We start from the raw sequence: 25706 nt of genomic DNA on the forward strand, positions 1-25706 counted from the left end.
TTGGAAGAAGGGAAATCATTAATTCTGACACATAAGTAAAATAAAGGATTATTCCTTATAGCACCGTCAGGCACCTTTTTTGTGCTAGTAAAATCCCGTGCGCCTATGGCAATGCAAAAGTAATGGAGCTGACAACATTTTCTTTGATTTCTCAGAATTTAAAAAAGGAGAAAGATCTCTGAAAAGAGAAAACAGTCCCTCCCATGCAGTAAGTCCTAAATGCAGCCTCTGCTTTCAGTATTGTCGACACTGAGGCTTGATACTTTTCTCATTGTCATCACCGTTTCATAGATTTTTCTTACTTTAATGAATTTCTGTGCTCAGGCACATAGCTATTTTCTTGGCTATCTTGCTTCATTATTCTGATGGAAGCAGTCTTTTAATTTAAATCATTATTATTAAAAGTAATGCATGAAAGTCTTACCTGAAAGATATATTGTTTTGGCACTAGATGCAAATCAAAATGCAACTGCCTAGATACTCAATTATATATTTTAATGGAAGGCTTTGAGTAAAGCTTAGGCAGGAAGGAGAAAAGTACTTATCAGCATTTATCATTTAAATTACCAGCATATTTGTAGGCTCTTCATATATTTCTTACACCTCAATAATTTGGAGACTGAAGCTAGTTCAGTGGACAGCAGTTAGCATGTGAAGCCCTTGAACTTGGAATACATGGCCCCAGCAGTATTCCAAGAGGACAAGCTATTCTTGCAACTTCTCTCCAGTACGTTAAGCTCTAGTGTCTTCCAACAACTGGTAAGCTTATATTGTGCCACTTCCTCTTCTGTAATCCACGTAAATATTTACCATCTATTTGTTTTGGAATGTACTCCCAACTTTTTCTTCTTTGTGACCTTACAGGGTGCTCAGTATCTCCTAGGCTAAGGGCAGTCCGTAAGAACACATGCTAGCTAATGCCTTCACTGGGACACACACCAGACACTAGGCTATCCAAATTATATTTGGGGTTACTTTTCATTTTGGATCTTTCAAGTTTTATTTTCTCAGCTCAATACAACACAATTGATGGGAGTGTACTGAAAACCCTGAAGTTTACCAGATGGTGGTTAAAGCATCCCGCAGGCTCATGCTGATCAACAAATTCACCATACCAGTCCATCTATATGGTCAGCTGAGAATATGCCATGGAGTTTAACCCTTGCAGTGCTCCATGTAACTCAACCCTTAGCTCTTCAGAGCTGGTATGTTCTTTACTGCTCAGTCTCCTGACAGCCACCTCGATCCAGAGACCTTTGCAATACCGCAGAGCTTGCCGTGATCTCTGTAAGCTGGGGTCCAGGGTAATGCATCCTAAATGTGTGTGTATGAAGCCAGAAAATCATTTGGGCTAACAAAATCTTCTGGAAACTGCAAGAAGACTCTCTGGTACCTTAGTCCTTCCCAAAGGGGAATACAATGCAGATTTAAAGCGCCAGCCTATCAAGCTCACATATTGTTGCCTATGTAAGGAGGGCAAGTAAGCTCTGAAACCTCAAGGTCATGGAGTACTTAGCTTCCCTGTACAAGCACCTCCAGCAAGACAGAGACGTTAGCTTACCATCTCACCGTGTAACAGTTTATATCTAATATGCAGATTTTTTTTTCCTGATATTTTCATTTGACCACAGTTACTTGCCTGCTGTCCATCTTTTCGTTTCACAGCAATCTGTTAACTGAAAGACACATAGATGTCCATACAGAAAGTCACTATGTAAATATTAGCATTTCCCTAGTTGTAGATGGCTCAGATAAAACAATTTCTGGAGTCTGTAGACAGCAACAATGCTGGTAGGTATATGTTTTTCCTCAGCACCGAACTAGAGCTCATTCCAACCTTTTGGCCACATGGTTTCTTCTCTGATCACTGTACCTGCACTCCGTTAACACACGCACTGACCCAGTCTTTTGACAGCTTAACAAGGAGTTATCACAGTAGACAAAAGCTAGGATTTAAAATGCAAAACTGAAATGCAGATAGGCCTTGCTTACAGAAGGGTTTCATTTTGGCATAGTATTTTTTCCCGTTACTATAAAATAATAGCTTTAGCAGGGCTCTTTGTTCAAATATTTAGGATTTTCTCTGACATTCCCTCAAATCTTAGCAGTCTTAGCCACATTCAGAAGGACCAATAATTTAAAAATTGTCTTACTTTCATACAATAGAGTTCATTCAAAGAATTTTAGCAAAACTCCTACCTGCTAAATTTGACTTTGAGGTTATTTTAATTATACTGGAACATTCTAACTTGAAGTTAACAAAGTCAGTGAGATGTTGCACTTCTATCAGGAATTCCAGACACTTGGTGCAGACAGTGAGGCAGAAGAAGACCTATCAGAAGACTGTACTTAATGACATTTCTACAAGACATCTGAAAAGCTGACCTTTGCCAAGTGCTTCTTTTATCATATACCGCAAGAAATACACTACTTCTTTAGGTTATAGCTGCAGTAGACTCTATCAGCTGAAATCATGCAAGTTATAATTCTACTGAAGTCAGTGTACTCCAGGGAGGACGATTTTAGCTCCAAATGAATGGGGTCATTTACACCACAGCGAAGGGAAGGCAAGTTACTGCTATTTCAGTAAAATACATACATTTATAATAATCGGGAGGCAAATTGTTCAGAGTTTTAAAACGTGTTTCTAAAATTGGTGGTAACTACCATATGTCTGCCAAGTTTGTGTCCTGTTTTGAACACCACATTGTCATCACCCGAGCATGTTTAGTTGAATTAAACTAAGCTCTGTTATTGCAGACAAGGTTGGTACAGCAAAGCTCAGTAGATTCTCTTTTCAAAGGCTCAGCAGATAAATGCTCAAATTTGGGATTTTATTCAGGATCTAAGATACAGTAATAAAGTTGGGTTTTGTTTTTTCCCTGTTGCACTGCAGTCTACTTCAGAGAAGAGACATCTCTTTCCCTTTCCAAAATGTGGGATTCTTAGGATACTAAACATCAGGATGATGCTGTAGTAGAATCTATTCCTGCTGACCACCTCAAAACCATAAATTTCCCAGCAGAAAATTATCACACATCCCTTATTGATCTCAGTCAAATTGTGAATACTTAGTACCTGCAAATGTAGGGTCAGATTCATCTGACCAAAGACAGACATCTGTACCTGAACCAAACATTCCAGCTTCCTTCGGCAGTAAAGGAAAGAAACAGCCGCTTGTAAGGTGCCAGTCATCTGGTCTAAACAGGTCAGCGCAATCTCACCCCAATATTTACCTCGCTCCTTTGCCCATAACGAGTGCCTAAGGTGCCAAAGGGTACCTGTCTAGCACAGATCAAAGCATCATGTTGCTTTTGCCTTAGGCAGACACCTAAAAGCAGGTGAGATGGATCCCAAGAACAGGAACTGGGAAATTTAGAAAACTGGAGAGTTGCGTTTCCCTTTATGTAAACAGGTGCATGAAACTTTCTCATTTAATAGGAGTGGGTACCTCCAGGAAGAATGTTGGTTTAACAGAAACATAGTAAAGGGGTGTGTGTGGGGGGGTGTGTGTGGGATGGACGTGACACGACAACATTTAAATTCATGGAGTATATCAACATGTGCAAATACCTTTTGCAATCTCCCAGGTGCAGGGGAACAGGTAGCATGATCTGTTCAAGAAAAAATGTTAAACTTTACTTTCATAAGTAGCAATTTCCACGGGCTCTTCTGGGTGATGGCTGTTGCATGCTTTAAGAGTCCTTGCTGCAGAGTTTTTAAAAAGCTCTCAGTTGTTGTAAGCCCAGTCTCTCATAACAGCTAAGGGCTATAACCCATAAAAATCAAAGTTTGCATTTAAGTATTGCCCTGAAAGAGTGTGTTGGTTTTTCATTGAGTTTATCACTAGAAATTTCTCCCCTGGGATCTTTCAGGTCCTTGGAAAGAAAGATCAATATCTCTGTAGAGGAAAAATGCGAGGCAGCCAGTTGAAAATATTACTTATTCTAAATACAGGATCCCTTGTTATGGCTGTAACCCAGAGGAGCTGGTAAAGATTAATCTGCCAATAAAGAATTGTTTGAGAAAGCAGGATACTTCAGTGAGAGTGCTGACATGCTGGAGATGATGGAGCACCTGAGAGACTGCTGATATCCTGGAAATCAGATAGAACTACATTGCCTTGAATTTTTCCTATGAGTAAACAGGAACTTCGCACTGGTATTCTTTGCAGAATTTAGTTGTCAAAAAAAATCTATAAAGTCTGTACTAAGCCTGTACACACTGTAATTTTTTATTATTTTTTGTAGTAACTCAAATTTAATTAAGCTTCCACAAAGATATCATGGTCATGTGGTTCACCAGGAAGGTCATCCCATGTCAAATACCAAGGTCATAAAGGTCTGCTAGAATTTCTCAGTGAAGAAAAATATTCACAGATGGTTTACATTGACCAAACAACTTAACTTTTCTATGTCTGCCTCTAGAAAAATTGCTCCTGGAAAATTTTCTAACATTTTTCCTGCAAATGTTTCTTCCTTCTTTTCCTGCCCTTAAAAAAAAATAACCCAAGGCAGACTGAAAATGTCAACCAGCTGATGAAGGTTAGCCTAGAGAGTGGAGAACAGGAGAGGAAACAGCCCTGAAAGCAGGGCTTTGGAATGGAAATTTTCGCACAGTCTTAATCAGATCTCTGCCTATCCCTGCACCAAGCTGGAAATGTAGATTTAATTCTGTGCTCACTAAGATCACAAAGGGACTTGCTATTTACTTGACCAGGCAAATAAATGTCCAGTTCTCCAAGGTCAGTTACAAGTATAGTATTTCCTTCACTTTGGAACAGGATTTGTTTTAAAATTACAAATACATATACTACTAAGCTGGACAAACACACACATTATCCCTTTAACTGCATCTAAACCACTAGCAGCAGGATAGGAAAAACAAAACAAAATCAGAAATTACCTGTTTAAATATAATTAAGAAAAAATGCATCACTAAGCAGTTTGCATTTTGTTATTGCATCTTACAAAAAGGCAACCCTAAAGTACAAAACTGCTATGTTTGACCAGGAGGAGGCATTAAACCCATGTTTGAACTTCATATCTTCAGTTATCTTGATTACTGTCTTCATAAAATGACTTCTAGACTTTAATAATTAGCAGTTATTGCACTGATTCATTACATAAAATAAGGAAGCAGCTAAGAAACCTGGTGTGGATTCAGGCAGGTAATTAAAATAAAAGAAAGTGACCATTTGGCGACAATACTGATGGCCAGATGCTGAGATGCTGCTCAGGAAGATGGATGTTGAACTGACCCATAAGAAGAAAGGGCAAGACGAGAGATTGCTGCTCTTGCTCATAAACACAGAGATGTTGCTGTTTCTGGACTTTTTTCTTGTTCTCCCTAGATGCCTTTAAGACACACAAACATAAGCACCAACCTTTGGCACTTGGAATTTGTTTCAAAAGGGTAAAACAGCTGCATGACTTGGAGCCTACAGACGTGTTGTATACAGACAGGATCAGACCCTCGGTATGCCCCTGTATCTCAGTGACTGTAACCAGTAGCTTAATTAATTGCTGAACATAAATGGTGACTGTATCTAAGGTACAAAAGCATGAATATGAAGGTCTGTATAGAATTATCCTGGAGTGATTATTTGTTCATAATTATGTTATTGCAGTAGTGCCTAGAAACCTGTCTTGTACTGAACAAACATACAATAGTAAGTAGTTCATTTGCTGAAGAGCTTTCAGCATAAATAGGAAAAATGAAAGCTTGGGAGAAACGAGTTTTGAGAATATTTATGGTCCAGCTTAGCTAGGCAAATTGTAACAGTTTAAAGTCCTTCAGAAACTGAAGTTCCACCAAGCTATTGAAGTCCGCGTATGTAGGGATTTAAGAGTTTACATCTGCCTTGCATCAAATGCACCTTCAGTTATAAACTTCCCTCAAAATATTTCCACAAGCAACTGCTTTGTTCTATACGTAACATGCATATGTTCCTGTACCCAGCTGCCCTTGGGTCGTACATCATGACTTGAAGCCCGGTAAGTAGCGTGGCTTCAAACCCTTTGAGAACAGCGTGACTACGACCCACCTCCCTTCAGCACGCGCAGCCCCCTTTGCTGACAGTGAGCTGTGCTTCCAGCCGGCGTTTGCATCTAACGGCACTACCAGAAAATACCAGTGGTCGCTGCTATGATAAGCACCATTAAAACCCCACATGCAAAATCCCTGTCCCTGTTTGAGTGGTTTCTCTTTTTTTTGCCTGACTTCAGACCCCTGACCATCACCATTGGACTTCAGTTCCCAAGGTGATACTTGTTTTCTAACTTTTCCAGCTTTCCCTCGGCCTTCCACACTAGCAGTTCCAAAAGATTTTTCCAGTTGCAATGACAGACTGACCAGAGATAGGAGGGATGCACAGGAAAGAGGAAGTTTTTTCCAAGTTGTTAGCAAATTGTCCCTGGAGAAAATTAAATAGTAGTCCTTGCGTATGATATATCCTGCCTAGGTTTTGAAAGACAATCACCAGGAGATAGGAATAACATTTTTCCATCAATAATGGAAGCTTTGGACTTTGACCAGCTTCTGTCCCTATCGGAAAGCAGAGAGAAGAAAAGAAAAAAACCCAACCTTGCGTGGATTTGAAGGAGCCCTGTCCTCTGTTTTGTTTGCAGCCTCTGGAAGAAGAGAGCAAGGCCATGTGAGAGTTTGGGTTTGGGGGTTTGGTGCCTTGCTGCTGTTGCTGTTTCTAGGTGGCTGGATTGCAGTCACTTGTGCTGCAAACACAAAGGTGCACAGCCCAGCAGCAGCGCAGAGTATACCCATGCCTGTTTCAAACAAATTAGCCTTCTGATCTGCAAAATCTTGGAAGAATATTTCTTGGTATCTTAGATACTTCAGTGCTAGAAAAAGCTGGCAACTAGTTCAGCAGTTTATCCTACAGAAGGGAAAATCATAATTCTGGGGGAAATAGGGAAGTATCCATGTTCCTTAGCTTATCTTAAGGATCTAACTATGAAAAGTCAAGGCATGTAGAGGAAAACCTAAGGGAATCAAGCTGACTAGAGGCTTTTTGTACTCCGAAGTGCTGGGCTACCTTACTGACTCTTGTATCATTCAATTAGTCACTCATGAGATGCACACACAAAATGACTCATGCCAAGTGCCAACTTTTATACCTCAGTGTGGTATGAGCTCCGGTACAGCGCTGCTCTCACTTATTGCCAACTGGAGAAAGGCAAAGCTGAAGCAAGGGAAACAAATGATGCTGCTGATGGACAGAAATGGCTGAGGCCTCTGGCTCACCGCAGCACGCACACAGAAACCATCGCTCAATGGGAAGCTGCTACCTTTGTCACAGTTGTGTGATTACAACTTGCAGGTGACACTCCCAAGCTCTCGACTGCAACGATGCTTTTCATTTTCATAATTAAGACAGTGCTGTGGGATTCAGTCCTTCACCCACCCAAGCTGCACCATTTGGTTGTTGCAGAACAGATCCATGAGATAAAGAAAACTCTTCAGCCTGGTTCTCCAGGGCTAGAAGCATTCTTTCAATCAATTAACCATCTGGTAAAAGCTTTCCAGCTTGAATACAAGAATCCCAACACACTAAAGAGAACATTGTTCAAGTCCTTTACATTTCACTGCTACGAACAAACAGAAATAAGATCTTCCACGTCAATACACAGGGCCTTTTTCAGTAAGGTGCAAAAAATGTGCTGGTACTGGGTCAGACCTTTGTGATAGCCTCTAAACACGGTCACATCAGGACAGTGCTGCTTAAAAGGCTTAGACATTCCTGAGATGCAAGTTACACGTACAGTCATCATGTTCAATAACAATGTTGGATCTTTGTCCATGAATTTGCCACCATCTGTTTTCAATCCATTGTTGCTGTATACTCTTTCAGCATCCTGTGGCAGTGAAAGCTGCAGTTTTATTAAATTCATAGCCAGTGTTTCATGAAGTCTGTAATAGGGCATGCCCCTTGTCATTAAAAATGTGCTTGCAGGTACTTCCACTGCTTTCAGTGGAGCTTCTCTGTAATTTATCTTGCATAACTAAAGGAAAAATGAGTAGCTTGTGGCCTCATAAACTGGATATGCATTACACCGAGTGTAAAAACTACAAAAGATTTTGCTTGCACATTTCATCTCTGAACAGTTCTAAATTAAATGACTTACCTTCAAATCATCACATTAGTAGTGGAAATTAAAATGCTTAAACTTTATCCATGTTTAGGATTCTCCTCCCCTGTGATAAACATCTGGGACAAGCCAATACAATTGCAGCCCTGAAAATTATACATAAAATACATATTTAAGATTCTAAACAAGTCTTTCACAACTAAATCAATTTTACTTAGGGTAACTTGAATTTTGAAAACTCTTGGTTTGTTCTATGAAATCCTTCACACAGGCATTTTAATACTAAAAAACCCAACCTGTATGGTTATACTCTAAAAATAACAAAAAAGAGCTTTCTTAAGAAAGGTTTTAGAAATTTTAGGATCAGATCAGACTAGCATTTACATGAATTCATTATCTGCTTCAAAACAATTTATTCAGAAGTAATGGAACAGAAACAAATTAAAACATCCCTTTAGATTTCATTCAGAGAAGATACTGTTTTATAGGTCTTTGACTCCAGCCTTTTGACAGCCAACATTAGCTTTGCATTACTGAAAAGGATAATGCACTGTCCTTATTGCATTCAGAGATAATACGGTAAATACGGATTAGTTTTAACACATGATGTTTACAGCAGAAACATTGCTTAATTTACATTAGTTTCATAGAACCATAGACCTGTTTAGGTTGGGAGAGACCTTTAAGATCATCAGGTCCAACCATTAACCCAGGACTGCCAAGCCAACCTCTAAACCGTGTCCCTAAGCACAGCGTCTACATGGGTTTTAAACACCTCCAGGGATGGTGATCCCACCACCTCTCTGGGCAGCCTCTTCCAATGCTTGACCACCCTTTCAGTGAAGAATTTTTTCCTAAAGTTTGTGTCCATGAAGGATGTCTAGCTGTCCTTCAAGCTGCAGTATTTCTAAATTTTATATAAAACTGACATTTGTTTCAGCTTTAGTAGTTTTCAGGGTTGTTTAAAATAATATTTATATGTATGTGCGCCTTTATACAAATATTACTTTAAATCACTACAATTTAAAATTAAACATTCTCTTTTTCTCCTGCTGCCTGCTGGACAGCTTGCTTTTACAGGAAAGAACACATCTTATTTCAAATTAAACCTCTTACATATTTTCAGGGAATGCAATAATCTTTGTAAAATACCAGAAAAATGTACAGGAAAGTGATGATTTTATAGTGCCATAAAATGTGTCCTTTTCCCAGGATTTTCTGGACTGCAATATGCAGATTGATAAAATCAAAACCCAACTACATAATGTGGCTGACAGTGATGAGAACTATGTAAAACTGTCATGTGCATATATGTGTAAGGTGGATGTTTTGGGGTTTGGTGACTTTTTTCAGCAATCCTGCCCCTATTTACTGTTGGGAAAACAACTGTCAGTGCATAGATTTTCCAGCCCTTTCCATGTCACACAGCCCACTTGTCCAACACCCCTGACTATCCCATTTATTCCAAAGGCTCTGATGTATTTCTTAATTAAATCTTGACTGTTAAATTGTAGTTTATGGAAACAATCTACAGTGGTTTGCAAGCCAGTGTCTGTGCGTATTAAACCAGCACTTGACCAGATGGGTTTTTTACAGTTCAGTCAGGTATGCCTTGAAAGCATTATTGAGGATAAGTGGTGGCTATTTGAATAATAAGTACCTTATGCCTGCCTCTGGGAGGAAACACAAAGCTGCTCAGGAAGCGCACAGCTCTGCAAAGCACAGTCATAATGTTTGGTATTGTGTTCTGCTGCAAGAATCCACAGTTTGCTTAGACACAGGGTTATTTTTCTGATCCTTTTCCCCCGTGGCAGTGGTGTCTTACCAGCCCATGTAGCCAGAGGTGTTATTATTCCCATTCTCTTTAATTCCCCTCTCTGACCTGTATTCACTCACCTGCTTGTTAGTCTTTCACTTATAAATAGACTTTAAATGTTACTGTGTGACTTCAAACTTATGTTAATAGATAACACCACCCACTCTTACTAAAAAGTAATACTATTTTCATCATCTTTTAAGTTTAGAGCTGCAATTAAGATAAATTTGAAACACACTTTAAACATCAGTCCAAATGCATGCCCATTTCAGAAGTGCTGTTATTAATATCTCTCTGTGATAATTATTTTCTTACTTCTTACAGTTATATAGCTGATTTTTATTGCTGAAAAACAGTGTTGCTTTTCACAGGACAGTATCACAAAGTTAATCTCCTCCTTGATTTGAAATTCTGTTTTTCATTTGGAGCAGTAACAGTTTTGACCTTGCGTGCCCTGTGGTTACTCCTTTACCAAACCAAGTGCATCAGTAAGAGTGTAAAAGCAGGCATGGCAAGACAATGTTGAGCAGCATGTAAGAAGCCAAAAGGGATAGGAAGTGTAGCACATCAGTTAAAAATTGCCAGCAGAGGCCAATGTGCAAATTAACATGGAAGCCACCTAAGGGAAAGCAGGAATTTCCACTCCAGTTGAAGATATTCCTACAGAGGCATACATAATTTCTACACTGAAGGAGCAGCCATCTAGAATTTAATCTTCATCTAGAAAAAGAAAACATTACAATTGTAGAATAGGCACCTGAAGCTACATTGACATCATCTCTGTGTAGCACACCAGCAAGAGACCTGGCCACCAAACCAGCTGATGTAGATGGTCTTGTATGCATGCTGCTCAGACCTTGCATGCTCTGGAGCAAACACAGAATTTGACAATAACTACCTAAATTTGTGGAAAAAAAATCCATGGAAAATCAATGCATGGCAAAGGACTTCCTGAAAGGTCAGGAGAAAATACGGTGGACCGGGAAAGTTCCTGAGGGAAGTGCTACCTGTACTTCATTTGTACCCTTTTCCATAGGCGTTCACTTGGGACAGTTTTCTGCTCCGTAGTTCTTACCACCCCTGTGTTGGGCAGGGCTGAGAAAGACATAACTGTAGCCACACCGACAGTTGCTTACAGGACAATAGCTGGAATGAGATGATGCTCTAGGAAGGCACAATTCATCACAGCAACTCATTTTACTCGTAGTTTCATGGTCAGCACAAGAGCCGAAGTCACAAGCTCTCCAGGCCGGAGCCCAGGCCGGCCTGCTGCGCGTGCCCCATGGAGGCCCAGCGTACTGACCGCGGGCAGCGCCAACGGCCCAGGCTCAGCACCTGCAGGGCCCGTTTCTTCGCCGGTTTTTTATAGTGGACAATGCTGGATCCAGGACCCAGGGACAAAACAATCTTTGATTTAGCCTATGATGCCCTCTCTGATATTCTCCCCCCGGCTAGTAGCCCTTGTTGCACCAGGACATAGTTATCATACATTATTCTTATCCCGCGTTTTTTGAGGTGAAAGCTAAGAATGAAAAGCCATGTCCTAGCCCACCAGAGTAACGATTTCATACCACAACATTTGTATTACATGACTGTGCTATGGTGTGAGGGTGCAAGAATTTGAATGTACGAAGGCTGCTCTTGGAAGGGGACAGAGGTGGTGCTGCCTTGTGTCATTACTGCTGGTTTGCAGCAGGCTTAGGCATAAAACCCTCCAGGCTCTTATTTTCGGGTTTGTGCTGTTAGAAATCAGCTCGTTCTGTAAAGGAGTCAATTTTAGTCACACACAGTCTTGACAATAAGAGGATCAGAGCTCTGGGGTAAAACAGGAGGCAAAAAGACAACAGAGTCACAGTGCAAGGGCAGCTTATCCTTCGGACAAAAAGGGAAAGGGGAAAGCGACAGGAGAGGCTTCATGAGGCGTAACAGTCCACAACCTCCCAAAGGTTTTTCTAGGTCTCCTACAACCAGAAGAGTAACAGAGGCTGCTTTTATACCTTGTACATCGGGATCAGAATTTGGGAAAGGCAGCTAGGGCTGCAACACGAAGTTTAGAGAAAATCCTGCCCCCTGCGTCTGATAGCTGATGGGGACAAAGTCAAACAGCAGTCCGTCAGGCCTGTGGGTAAGATAGAATTAAATAGGATAATTTATTATCTCAGATAATTTTCAATATAACTTAAAAATAGCAGTGTGCTAGTTAAATAACAATAATAGCTGTTCTTTCTGAATCTAATTAGTTGGGTTTTTTCCAGGATCCTAAATAAGACAACAGCAATGTCATAAAATGAGATATTAATATTTATACATGTAAATTATTAAAAAAGGAGACTTTTAAGAAACACATTTTACATACAGTGGTTGCAATTTAAACGATAAATTTCCTTAAATAAGTATAACTGTAAGAAATAATATTCAAGGAGTTTAGACAAATTATCAGACAGATATTTCTAGATGCAAAGTAAGTAATAATATCTTCAGACTGATCTCCAGATTAAAAGTGACACACTGAAGGACGACTTTGTTTATTCGTATATATATATGTACTTAAATTATTGAATAAAGTAGGGTTCTGTTGCCTAGAAATGTAAAATAAACAACTGTAAACACCTAAAGGGCAGATACCAAAGGAAATACATTGAAACTGCAAATATTTCTTGTGAATTACAGTCTTTCTAATTTTAGGACAGTAGCTTTTTGTATAATTGGGTTTTGCTGCTGTACCTGAAAAATGAAGACATTATAGAAATGCACTGGGTAAACAAGCAACATTTGGGAAGACAAGCAGCCTCTTGGTTCATACGCACACACGTACATGCAGAGCGTACAACAAAGACCCTGCAAGCCCTGCATGCCCCAAAGCACCCTATAAACTCTACATCAACACATCATTTTTTTCACTTTTTTTCACTTACAATCAAACGGTAGAAAAACAACAAGTTTAAAACTGTCATACAACTTGCATTCAGCTCCTTTGCACGCTGGCTTCTTCATACAGTCTTCCCTCGGACTCTGCTTGGTGATTTTTCCCGTGGGCCCCTGCTACAATTCCTGGTCTCAAAGAGACCATGCCCACTGAACAGACAGATCCTATTATTTTTTCCAGTTTACACTTTTCCCCCCACTGCACATTAGAGTCCCTCATGGTCTTTTTCAGCGGGGTTCATCACTGCAGACCTCTTCTGAAGCCTCTGCCCCAGCCCCCTGTGGACTTGCAGCATTGTTCTGATTCTGAAGACAGAAAGAAGACGCTCACCAGTATCTACTAACTGCAGGATCCCAGCTTAGGAAGAGCATAGCCGGAGTTGCCAGAGGTTTCAGCAATGCACAGCACTTGTGTTTTTACTTAGAGGATACACCTCCCAGGTGTCAGCTTTTCAAAGCAGCTTCTCACTTCTGCAAATCAGAGACAGGCTCTCAAGTCAAGCACTGAGGACTACACAGAGGGACAAGAGCTTTACTTACCTGACTTCAGAGAGTTCATAAGCAATATTAGGACAAAAAGAAGGCTAAAACTCATTTTAAGGTCCAAAGGCAAATGTCTAATCTTGAAGTCTTTATTTTCATTTCTCTTTCATTACATACCCTTTGATTTGGTAACAAAAGCAAGCAGAAGGCTGACACGCAACTACTCCTTTCTCTATAGAATTCTGACTTCTACCCTGAGCACCATCTTAAGGTTGCACAATCAACCATACACCTGGTGTTTTCTCTCAATACAGTTCTTGCGCAGAATCTTCTGCCTTTTAAAAACACCACAATGGAGAGCCCCAGGAACATCCATCATATATCATTACCATGACACGCAGGGTTACTACCACTGGGTCATTACTGGCAGCTTCTTTCGCCAGGCTAACAGAGCAGTAGAAAGCGCTGCTTCTTTTGCTTTGTCTTTTTGAACGTTGCAGATGTTTTTTGGCTGACCACTAGCAGAAGATGGGCACATGTTTTGCCATTGGGTGTCACAGGGGGGAACAGGGATTGCTTCCCAGCTTTGGAAAGTGAGCACTAACAACCAGCCACATCCAGCCTGTCTCCTCTCCACCAGCTTCTCTCCCCACACTAGTCTGCTCAGAGAGCTTTCCCATGAGGGCAGGTCCTTTAAGGTGGGATGACCACGAGTCTTCTCCCTTGCTGTGATTTCCCATCTCCCTTCTCCCAAAGTTTTTAACTTTTTCATGGTCAAGCTGCTGTAAAGATTTTAATAGCAACAAAATCATGCATCTTTTCTTTAGCCTCCTTCTCTAAAACAACCCAGCCATCTTAGTTCATCCCACTACAATTCATCCTGGGGCATAAAAGTAGCTTGACAATTCTGGTTTGCGTTTGGTTTTTTTGTTTGTTTGTTTTTTCCAAAGATACAAGAAGGCAAAAACCACATCTTACGGTGGAAAACATGTGGATAGTTTTAGGCATCGTCACCTGAATAAATTTCATGATGATTACATTCATCTCTAAGGTATGAAGTAGCAATTCTATTTTTCTTTTCATTCTTCACTAGCAAACCTGGAGATTCAATAATGCCATACAACATATTGCATTATGACAGCAGAGTGCTGATATGTCCTATACAAACATTTGTCATTTTAGGTGTGGGATGTTTTTTCAATATATTCAACAACACTTTACAATATTTGCCTAAATTAGATTTTTTTACCTTCTGTTACACAAAACCAGATTCTTTTCCTCCGTACAGGGACGTTCAAGTTAAATGAAGCTATTATCAACAGTAACAGAAACATTTTGTAGGAAATAGAAAGCCCCATGAAAACCAACACCATGCAGAATAGATACTGTATTCTGCTGCGTGCATAGAAATAGAAATGCCGGTTTGACCAGATGTTTTTAATTAACTAACAGCCAAACTACTAGTATAAATAATGTAGTGCTCCCTGTTCTCATAGACACGCAGAACTAAAATACGCTATTTGCAATGACAGGTCATCCATTCCTCTCAAACACAACTGTCAACTAGTGCTATGGGTAACAGAACTGAAGGGATACCCCACAAAAAAGTTTATAGTTTAATGTTAATCTTACATTTTGAAGGCAGTTGTCTGCAACCCAGATAATGCTGTTATTTTCATGTCTTGCTCCCAGTGCTCTAAATGAACAGTGCTCAGGATATTAACACACTTTGAAGAAACAGTAGTCTAGGATATCGTGCCCGTATCACTTTTCCCTGTTAAAAACAGCTGGCATAACTGCAGTACTTCTACATGCTTCCAGGTTAGTTCTTATAAGTGATTGCATGGCTTAGGCATGTCACCACCCTGGACTAAGATGCTGGCAGAAAGCAGTAGTGATTATGAGTCTTTTTGGAACATCAAGTAGTGAAGGTTGTGTTGCATACTTTCTAGCATTGCATTTGACACCTTATGTTCATTAGCTAATTCACAATTTATTAGAATCACCTACTAAAAGTTTTGTTACTGTGTGTGTTTAATTTTTCCATAGTTTGCCTTTTGTTTGCAAGGATTAACTGCCATTAATCCTTGGCATGGAACCAGCCTAACTGTTTGCATTCAACTTACCTGAAACTTGCTACGACTTGTAGAACTGAGAAAGGTTGCTACTTAAAGACATCAGGCAATGAACTTTACTTTTAAAACTATATACTCCCTGGTTTACTTAGAATATTCCTACTTTTATTTTTTTAAAAAACTTCCCTGAAGGTCTTATGGTGTTAATATCTGCTGAGCTTCAAGTCCTTTTCTGGAACTACAAGCCAAGCATAGACAGTTACTTTTGTCTGGTGAATGCATTCTGGGTTGTGGCCCAACTCTGACAAGTAAACCCAAAATCAAGAGCATTTGTGGTAAAACGGAGATATAGCCCATTTAAAAAGAGATAGCCATTGTCCTTAGTGAATTCCCAAGCACTGCATTTAGGTAGGAATATCACCTGCATAAAGCAGGGCTGCCAAGAACTCTGCAGAGAAGGACTCAAGGGATCACAAGCTGGACGTGAGTCAGCAATGCCATGCTACTGAAGAAAAAAAAAATATACTGTAATACATAAAACAAAAATATAACAAAGCATTTAGAAAAAACACATCCTTCTGCTCAGCTGGGCACTAACAAGGCATCACCCAGAGCACTGTCCATTTCTGAACACTTTAAGAGGGTCAGGGGCATATTGAAAAGTGCTCAGAAAAGAACAAGGAAAAAAAAAAATCAAAGAGCTAGAAAACATAGCCTAAGCAGAAATATCAAAGAAATTCAGTTCTTTAGTCTAAACAAGGGAAGCCGGGAGGAAGCATGTTTGAAAGCCTAAAGGCTGGCACAGTGAGGGAGGGAATAAAACGGTCTCCATGCCCACCCAGAGCACAGCACGAAGGCGTGCATGGCAACAAGGAAGGCTTAGCTCAAAATTTTGTGACTGCGCTGGAAGATCATGCCTAGGAATTGTTTTATTTCTATTTCTGCAATGCCTTAAACAAGAGAAATATAATTATTTGTCATATGCTACAGTAACATTAGCATGGTGGGATAGTCAAGATTACTGCCTAAAACCAGTTTTCAAGCAGATCATATTACTGCCCTGCGTACACAATTTTCAAAAATGAGTCTTGCCTTCATAGAAGCTTAAAACTGGGACTGACATAACTGAGTGTTTGGTTAGTCTAAGCAAGAGGCTTTTAAGGGGTAGTAAGTCTTTGAATTTTATTCTTGCCACCAGCACAGAGACTCTCTTTGGATAGTTTCCTTCCAACCTATTTTATTTAAAAACCACCATTTTTTAAGAAGAGTTAAAAAAATAAAAACAAGCAGCAAAACCCAAACTTGCAGTCCTGGGAAGTTTATCCTTCCTCATTTCTGGCAAACTTTACCGATACTGAGACTTTTACATAAGCTTTTATTTTAAAAGTACTTATCAAGTGCACTTACGCAGTTTTGTTTTGTTTTTTTTTTTTTTTATTTTACCTACTTTATATCTTCTTCTTGATCCCTTTCTTAACACTCTTCACATTCAGCAAATTGTCCAGAGGATAAAACACCCTCGGCAGCTTACCAAAGCGTGGTGGGGTACCTACCTATCAGAAGAACGCTAATGCAGGAAACAGGGGATGTTTCAGACTAAGGGCTTCTTATTGGGTTTAAGAGAACATAATTGCACACTTGGGAGGCAGTAACTTCTTAATTACAGTCCTCTGGGGAGTGGGAGGAATCCAAGTGCTAGCATGTCTGGAAGGGACTTGACACAAGTAGCCAAAGTGGCCTAATCGTATCAGAGGAGAAGACACTTGATCCATACTCCAGAAAGCATCCAGCCTTCTTCAGGCACTCTATAATTAAGTACTTAAAAACTGTTCCCCTCAGTGCACTTCTCTGCTTCTGCTCTTCTATCAGCTTCAGCACTTAAATCACCAGCGTGGTTACCCACATTGATTTGCCCTTCTATCGCTCGCACACGTGGGTTTCAAGGGCTGGAGGTGGGATCAAAGCTAAGGCACAGGGCTGGGGGCCAGGGGTGACAAATCCGAGAGTGCAGCTATCATTTTCCACATCATGCACACTGCAAGTTTTGAGTGTCTACCACAAGGCATGTCAGCTGAATGCACGTGGGAATACTGAATGCCTGAAATTATTCTAGAAACAACTGCTTTTTTAAAAGTTAGGGTCTGGACGTTGGAAAGAACTTCTGCTTGAGGACAGTGTTGAAGCGTATGCCAATTTTATTTATTTCAAAACCTCATCCAAGCTTAAAAAGAACTGAAACACATTGGTGGATCAGGACATGTGACTGACTAAAAAAAGGGAAATCCACACCACTTCTAAAGTGTGTCATTTAAAAAGGAATGCAATTATTCATCCCTCAACCATCAGCCAACCTGCAGCTTATGGCAGTTAGAAACAAGCACTTTCTGGAGACACGCTTTTTCATAACTGTCCGTGCATGCATTCCTTGCACTGTCCTTATTGTAGAGCCATAGTGCCACACAAAATCAGGATCTTGGAGTTGAAAGAGAAAACACAGATAAAACTACAGGTGGTTTCCTTTGTAAAGAAGTGTGAAGCAAGGACTTATTTTAGCTGAAGAGCAGAGAAGTGCTGCCCAGCCATCCAGCTACCACCAATGCAGAGACCATTCTGAACCGCTGTTCTGGGTCATCCTTCATACACACCCCCACGTGTCGCAGTGGGAAATAATGCAAGAAACAGGGTTATTGTCTGTAAGTTCACTTGCTATGAATACAGCAACCCACCATATCCATGACAGCTAGTTACGACTAACATCACCAGAGATGCCCTCTGACTTGGGTAAACTCACTGATGGCTGTAACAGGATGGACAACACCAAAATGGCAAGCCTAGGCATCTCTCTATACAAAATGGGTCATCCTTTAATGCTTACCACAAAGAAAGGAAAGGAACAAGGATGATGCACTGTAGAATGAATGAAGCAATCTTTTTTTAAAAAAATATAACCTGTAATTGTAGAAAACTACACATTTGCAGACAGCCTTACCAAACTTCTGTTGAACTTTGGCACTAGAAAGACATACTGTATGAAGCTGGTGCCTCATTAATACAGCCACAGCACTGCAGTCCATGAAGGAAGAAATGGGGGAGGAGGACTGCACTAATTTAGCTCTGAGTCCCACTGAAGAGAATGTCACACTCACTCCCCCTCAGCAGTGGGCTTTTCATATGGCTGCATCCAGGATTGTTAGTGGCTGAAAAGAGAAATCGGTACTGCTGAGAGAGAGCAAGCCAGTCACCGATCAGCCTGGTGCCTTTTTGCTGCTATCCTTTTTAGTTGTAGTACATCTCTTTCCCTGTTAAAATATTTTTCCTTTAACCTAGTCCAAGTCTGGGCTGAGACAGGACGTATTCGATTTGTAGGAGAAAGGATAGAACGAGGTATGTGGATTTCATACTGCACGTTTTAGTTGAAGAGCTGTATCAAAGTGAAAGATTTTTGTGGTTCTCAAAAATTGGTTTTGCTTAATAGACCTTTTTCCCCCAGGGAACAATGGGAGTCAAAAACATGTTTTGCTGCGAGTCCTGTAGGCAACACTAGACAAAATATATCAGATATACTTATCGCAACTTAGCACATACTGTTTTCTCAACTGTAAGCAACAGCCTAAGAATACTCCTTTTCCATTTTCCTATCATGTAAAACAAAACAGCTGTTTTCATCTTGAGGTCTGTAAACCTTTGTATGACTTCTAAGAGGTACCACCAAAACAATTAGAGAAGTAAAAACCAAACCCACCACATTACTAGCGCAGGACATCAGTTATCACATGGGAACCTGCATTTCCACTGTAGACCACTAAGAATCTTTCAAATTGGCTGGGGGGTGGGGGTGGGAGGCAGGGTGGGAAGTTGAAAACCACTGCAGAAGCTAAATACACCCAAGTAATATCTGCATGTTCAGTAGCAGAAGGCAGATACCTCTTGAGAGAAGCTACGAAAAAGGAAAGAATATGCACAGAAACATGTCCATTGGGATTTTATTGTTTAAAATATTAAAGTGGGAGGTCTGACAAAAATCTGAGAAAAATTGGGAGTATCTGTAGTTAATAGGATGTTAGCAGGAAGGTTAACGAGGAAAACACAACACAGGTTAACTGGCCAGAAGTTACTGTGCTTACAAATAATGGAACCTTAGTAGAGGAAAAAAGGCATGAAGACAAGCCAACATTTTATACCAAACAATTATTAATGTATCAACAGTCTGAACATTAACTTCAGGTTGCATAAAGAGGCTAACGGTCAGCGAAGCTCGTTCAGTCATAAGACTGCTCTCTGCTTAATGGGTGCCATAACTGTTAAAGATGAAACACAGTATCTGGAAGACAGAAATAGACACAAAGCAGAAAAACATCAGTGAACAAAAAAGCTCAGGTTCCGTTCAGATAGGCGCTGCACAGCAGGGTAAAAGAGAAGGCAATTGTAGTCTCTGTATCTCCCACTGCTCTAACTTCTGACAGCTAAAGTCTCTTTGCAGGGAAGACCCCCAAAAGCCAACCTTGTAAGTCTTCTGTTGTTCCCTCTATAGTTAATGGAGAGAGAAATGTTCCCCAAGAGAAGAAATCAGAGCAGAAACTTGGCTTTAATTTTTCTGGATTCTTCTAGGATACTAGGTTAGAAACGTCTGACATGACCAAAGGCAAAGCTTCAGTCCAAAGGGACTTGGCCATAAATTTGAGGACTGGGCAAACAAACATCATGAAGTTCAACACATCAAAGTGCAACATGGTGCACGCAGGGAAGAATAACCTCTTGCATGTGCAAAAGCTGGAAACCAAGTGGCCTGATCAGCAGCCTTGCTGAAAAAGGTCCCAAGGTTACAGTAGGTGCTAGGTGGATATGAACCAGCACAGCACTCTTGTCACCAACGAGGGAGATGGAGGGGTCCTAAGTGACAGGGAGGAGTGGAAACAGTTCCCTGCTTGGGAGAGCAGGCAAATCACCCCCAAACCTCTTCACCTCCACAGGTAACCTCATACAATAGGCATGTGGCTCTGGAACCTGAGGGCCAGGAAAATGACAATGTGGATGAAAGCCCGTTGAGGTTGGAGGAGTTGCCTAGGGAAAGTCCATCACCCTATCACATTGTGACCAGCTCTGCTAGGAAAAAAAGAAAGGTGGCTGTCATCGGTGACTTCACCTTGAGATGAACAGGGACCCAGTATGCCGACCGGACCCAACCCACAGGGAAGCCTGCTGCCTCCCTGGGGCCTGGGTGAGGGATGTTACCAGAAAACTCTCTTGTCTCATACAACCCTCTGATTACTGCCCGTTACTGCTCTTCCAAGTGGGCAACGGTGAAGTCCAAATGACAAGAAGACTGAGGGCAATCAAAAGAGACTTCAGTGCCTTGGGGCAACGGGTTAAAGGTGATCCTGAGCTCAGGCAGTGTTTTCTTCTATCCTGCTGGTGGCAGGGAGCAACAGGGCATATAATCAGAAGGTCACACAGATCACTACCTGGCTCTGGGTCTGGTGTCAGTGGCTGAATTTTGGGGTTTTTGATCATGGGTCAATTTACACGGCATCAGGCCTACTGGCAACAGCTGGGGTTCAGCTGTCTCAAAGGGTAAGAAGGATTTTGGGTCAGGGTTTAGCAGGGCTCATCAAGAGAGCTTTAAAGAGGGAAGGAAATAAAACCAAGCTCCTTAGAGATGAGCCTGGGGGCAGCATGCCAGTGTTGGAGGCGACATCACTGATGCAGCTGAAATGCATCTACACTAATGCCTGAAGCATGGGCAACAGAAAGGAGGAGCTGGAAGCCATCGTGCAGCATGAAAACTATGACATAGTCTCCATCACGAAAACATGGTGAGATAACTCAGGTGACTGGAGTGCTGCAGTGGATGGCTACAAACTCTCCAGAAGGGATAGGCAAGGAAGGAGAGCCGGCGGGGTGGCTCTGTATGCCAGGGAGTGTTTTGGCTGCCTAGAGCTGAATGACAGTAACAGTAGGCTGGAGTGTGTATGGGTAAGAACCAAGGGGAGCATCAACAAGGTGGATATCCTGGTGGGAGTCTGTTCTAGATCACCCAACCAGGATGAAGAGGCAGATGAAACATGCTACAAGCAGCTGGGAGAAGTCCCAAGATCACTAGCTCTTGTTTTTATTGGGAACTTCAACATACCAGATGTCTGCTGGAAATACAACAGAGCAGGGAGGAAACAGTCTAGGAGGTTCTGGAGTGTGTGGAAGATGGCTTCCTGACACAGCTGGTCAGTGAGCCAGCCCAGGGAGATGGATTTGCTGGACCTGCTGTTTACAAACAGGGAAGGACTGGTGGGTGGTGTGGTGGTCAGAGGATGTCATGGGAATAGCAATCACAAGATGATAGTTTTCAATTTTTGGAGAAGTAAGGAGTGGGGTCAGCAGAACCGCTACCTTGGACATCCAGAGAGCTGACTTTGGCCTGTTTAAGAGCCTGCTCAACAGAGTCCCTTAGGAGCTGGTTCTGAAGAGCCAAGGGGTCCAGGAAGGTCAAGAAAGAAGTCTTAAAGGTGCAGGAGCAGGCCGTACCCATGTGCCAAAAGACAAGCCAGTGCGCAAGAAGACCAGCCTGGCTAAACAGAGAGCTTTGGCTGGAAGTCAGGGAAAAAAGGAGAGTTTTCCACCTTTGGAATAGGGGGCAGGCAACTCAGGAGGACTGTAAGGATGTCACAAGATTATGTAGGGTGAAGATTAGAGAGGTGAAAGCCCAGCTAGGACTCAGGCTGGCTACTGCCATAAAAGATTTTTTTTAAAAAAAGTTTTTATAAATACATTAGAAACAAAAGGAGGGATGAGGATAGTCTTGCATCCTTTATTGGATGTGGGAGGGAACATTGCCACAAAGGGTGAAGAAAAGGCTGAGGTGCTCAATGCTTTCTTTGCCTCAGCCTTTACTAGCAAGACCAGCTTCCCTCTGGATGTTCAGCCCCATGAGCTGAAAGACAGGGATGAGGAGGAGAAGAATGAAGGCCCTACAGTCCAGGAGGAAACAGTTAGGGACCTGTTGCTCCACTTAGACACACACAGGTCTATGGGGCCAGATGGGATCCACCCAAGGGTACTAAGGGAGCCAGCAGAGGAGCTTGACAAGCCACTGTCCATAGTTTTATCAGCAGTCCTGGCAAACTGGAGAGGTCCCAGCAGAACAGAGGTTAGCCAGTGTGATGCCCATCTACAAGAAGGGTAGGAAGGAGGATCTGGGGAACTACAGGCCTGTCAGCCTGACCTTGGTGCCAGGGAAGGTTATGGAGCAGATGATCCTGAGTGCCATCATGCAGCACATGCAGGACAACCAGGGGATCAGGCCCAGACAGCATGGGTTTGTGAAAGGCAGGTCCTGCTTCATGAACATGATCTCCTTCTATGACAAGGTGACTCACCTATAGTGGATGAGGAGAAAGCTGTGGATGTTGTCTACCTGCACCTTAGTAAAGCCTTTGCCACTATCTCCCAAAGCATTTTCCTGGAGAAACTGGTTGCTCGTGGCTTGGATGGGTGTACTCTATGCTGGGTTAAAAGCTGGCTGGACAGCCGAGCCCAAAGAGTGGTGGAGAATGGAGTTACATCCAGCTGGTGGCCAGTCACAAGTGGTGTCCCCAGGGCTCAGCGCTGGGGCCAGTTTTGCTTAATATCTTTATTGACAATCTGGACAAGGGAATCAAGTGCCCCCTCAGTCAGTCTGCAGATAACACCAGGCTGGGCAGGGGTGTTGAGGCTCTGCAGAGGGATCTGGACAGGCTGGACCGATGGGCCAAGGCCAAGTGGATGAGGTTCAACAAGGCTCAGTGCCGGGTCCCGCCCGTGGGTCACAACCACCCCACCAGCGCTGCAGGCTGGGGCAGAGCGGCTGGGAAGCTGCCTGGTGGGAAAGGGCCTGGGGGTGCTGGCTGGCGGCTGGGCAGGAGCCAGCATGTGCCCAGGTGGCCAAGGCGGCCAACAGCATCCTGGCTGGTATCAGAAACAGTGTGGCCAGCGGGACCAGGGCAGGGACCGTCCCCCTGTGCTGGGCACTGGTGAGGCGGCACCTGGGATCCTGTGTTCAGCTTTGGGCCCCTCACTGCAGGAGGCACGTTGAGGTGCTGGAGCGTGTCCAGAGACGGGCAACGGAGCTGGGGAGGGGTCTGGAGCACAAGGCTGATGAGGAGCGGCTGAGGGAGCTGGGGGTGCTCAGCCTGGAGGGGAGCAGGCTCAGGGGGGACCTTATCGCTCTCTGCAGCTGCCTGACAGGGGCTGTAGGCAGCGGGGGTCGGTCTCTTCTCCCAGGTAACAAGGGACATGACAAGAGGAAACAGCCTCAGGTTATGCCGGGGAGGTTAAGCTGGATGTTGGGGAAATTTCTTCATGGAAAGGGTGGTCAAGCATTGGAAGAGGCTGCCCAGGGAGGAGGTGGAATCACCATCCCTGGAGGTGTTTAACAAACATGTAGATGCTGTGCTTAGGGACATGGTTTAGTGATGGACCTGGCAATGCTGGGTTAATGGTTGGACCTGATGATCTCAGAGGTCTTTTCCAACATAAATGATTCTATGATTCTATGAAATGACGACATTAAGAGAAGCATGCCCAGCAGATTGAAAGGTTATTATACCCCGCTAGTCAGCACTGATAAGGCCACACTTACAGTACTCCATGCACTTTTGGGATGAGGGATGAGTTCAAGATGGATGTGGAGAACCTGGAGACAGCCCAGGGCACATCACCCATGAGAAAAGGTTGAGGAGCAGGGGTCATTTAGTCTTCCAAGAAGGGGTGATCCAGTAAACTAAAGAAGGAATGATGTAGTACAACTACTCAAAGGAGCCAAACTGTTTTTGTGAGTGGCAGGCAAAGGATGACATTCACAATTGGTGTCTAGAACCACCTAGAAAGGTTCAGGCTGGAGACTAGAGAAAGACTTTCTCACTGGGAAGACAGTGCAGTGCTGTTGCCCAGAGAACTTGCAGTGTCTCTGTTACTGGGGATTTCCAAAATTCCTCTGAACAAAGGCATGGCTAACTTGGTCTCTAATGTTAGCAAGCCTCCAGCTACAGATAGGAGACCAGATGAGGTGAATTCCAGCTGTCCCATCCAACCAAGACCTCCGTGATTCTGTGACTCTCCGGAGGAGCCCCACTGTTAATGGATTTAGGGAGATGAGCATCTCCACAATGTGGAGTAAAGCTTGTGAATGAACCACTCTTTCTGAATCTGTGGGAGAATATAAAGCTGCAGATCTCTGGCCTTTCTATGGGTTGTATAAGTTAGAAATAAAAGCTCACTGCTCTCTTTCCTATTTCACCTAAGCCATTACTAACACAAAGTTTCAAAGTAAGCACCTGTAGGACCAGCCTCACGCTTTGCAACAGGAAAAAGAAAGCTTAATGTGGCACAGAATAAAGATACTCATCAACTACATTAACAACCTGCAGACATTAAGCAAGTTAATGGTGAAAGTAAAATAAAGCAGTAAATTTCAAGTTGGTTATTGCAGGCTGGGGAACAAACTTAGCATAGGGGATGGTTAACAGAATAGGTCTAGATGTCATATGATATGATTAGTAACCGTAATCCTCAAACAAGTCTTTGGCAGTATTTCTTTTAAATCGTTTTCAATAGCAGAGTACCTTCTTTAAATGAGATAGGATTTTAACTGACACTGCAGGTCTGCTATGGGGGGCGGGGGGAAACTGCATACTGAATAGTAGTGGTAAAGCCATCTGAACATGTGCCCAGAATTTTAAAAAAATATGGGTTTTTGTTAGAGATTTCTTTTAACACACATTCAAAGACTTATTTAGCACAGTCCTCTCTGGCATTTGTGTTTTGCATTTCTCAAATAACATTAGAAGTTGGAATATTGCAGAATAGTAAGAGAAGGTATTTCAAGATATTTGACTAAGCCTGAAGCAGGAATTACTATACTTGATATCCCACAGAGAGCTTGTTATTTTGGAAAGTTTCACAAGTTCAAGAGATTTACACAATATACATTGGGTAAACATCTCAAATTGTCAAGATTTATCTGAACAGAACATCTTTGTGATTAACACAACACTAACTGTCCATGTCATATCTAGAGATTAACTGAAGCGTGGTGCAAGCCACAGATGAAATAATACATATACCTCTCCTTGCTTTTACACCTCTCTTGGGAGCAATGTGGTATGAATATTTTACCAGAAAAACTGCAATAGCCTCAGAAATTAGTTATAAAAGCCATTCCATACAAACACTGCTGAAGCTCAGTTTTAGTATCTTCTGAAGGATCAATCTTGATTTCTGAAATTCAGAGCCCCTTGGAATTTCAGAGTACATTCTCCTGGGGGGGATTTC

General features: G+C 42.1%; 1 protein-coding gene across 2 annotated transcripts in view; it reads left to right on the top strand.

Annotated features, from left to right (window-relative positions):
- Positions 1 to 25706, top strand: part of HTR1F (5-hydroxytryptamine receptor 1F) — a 118564-nt gene that overhangs the window by 54147 nt on the left and 38711 nt on the right. Inside the window, exon 3 of one of the 2 annotated variants that reach the window (XR_005826230.1) lies at positions 3958 to 4004. The exons of the other annotated variant lie outside the window; for it this stretch is intronic. The gene's annotated coding sequence lies outside the window, so the exon portion shown is untranslated. Of the gene's footprint in view, positions 1 to 3957; positions 4005 to 25706 lie in introns of those variants that run through there. 2 annotated transcript variants of the gene reach the window in all.

Source organism: Falco naumanni, chromosome 2 (genome assembly GCF_017639655.2).
Source record: "Falco naumanni isolate bFalNau1 chromosome 2, bFalNau1.pat, whole genome shotgun sequence".
Lineage (NCBI taxonomy): Eukaryota > Metazoa > Chordata > Aves > Falconiformes > Falconidae > Falco > Falco naumanni.